Genomic DNA, 539 nt, shown 5'->3' with positions numbered 1-539 from the left:
GCCGCGAGCCGCGTTGTCACGCGCCGTGGCGGGTGCTGGGCTGGCTGAGCCCGGGGAGTGAAGTAGTGTAGTCGGACCTACGCCTCTCCAACGCTCGCGTGATCACGTGGTTGGCACCCAGGCGGAAGTCTGCGGCAGTTCTTTGCGGTGAAGTACTTGCAAAGCATTGCTGGAAAAGACGCGAGTTCTAGTGACACTCCGAAGCTAGGTGGGACCGCCTCTTCTCGCCCGTTTCCGCCCGGTCCCGCGCTGTAGGAGCCAGGAAATGTGACAGGCGGTGCCTACTGCCTCACTAGGAATGGCCGCGGGGTAGGATTGGTCACGTGGCGTAGCTTCCGGCCTCTGGCGCGTTCCTATTCGGGAAGGTTTTAAATGCGGAGTCATCTCTTGATTTGTCAGCGAGGCTTTGACTCTAAGCTTCTCGGCTTTCGCGCCTCACCGAGGGTGGGTCTGTCGCGCGCAGAATTGTGTAGGATTTCCCAAAGGGAGTAAAAGCCGATCGGGGCCCACTTTTAACATTCCAGAATTAGTAACCTCTG

At 58.8% G+C, this 539-nt stretch overlaps 1 protein-coding gene across 1 annotated transcript in view; it reads right to left on the bottom strand.

The window, feature by feature from the left end:
- GTF2A1 (general transcription factor IIA, 1, 19/37kDa) overlaps positions 1-165 on the bottom strand; it is a 46,190-nt gene extending 46,025 nt beyond the window's left edge. Inside the window, exon 1 of the mRNA XM_011949466.1 lies at positions 82-165. The gene's annotated coding sequence lies outside the window, so the exon portion shown is untranslated. The remainder of the gene's footprint in view (positions 1-81) is intronic.
- Positions 166-539: the final 374 nt, after the last annotated feature.

This window comes from Colobus angolensis, unplaced genomic scaffold, assembly GCF_000951035.1.
Source record: "Colobus angolensis palliatus isolate OR3802 unplaced genomic scaffold, Cang.pa_1.0 Scaffold3, whole genome shotgun sequence".
NCBI classification, from domain to species: Eukaryota; Metazoa; Chordata; class Mammalia; order Primates; family Cercopithecidae; genus Colobus; species Colobus angolensis.
This window is presented reverse-complemented; position numbering and strand designations above follow the sequence as displayed.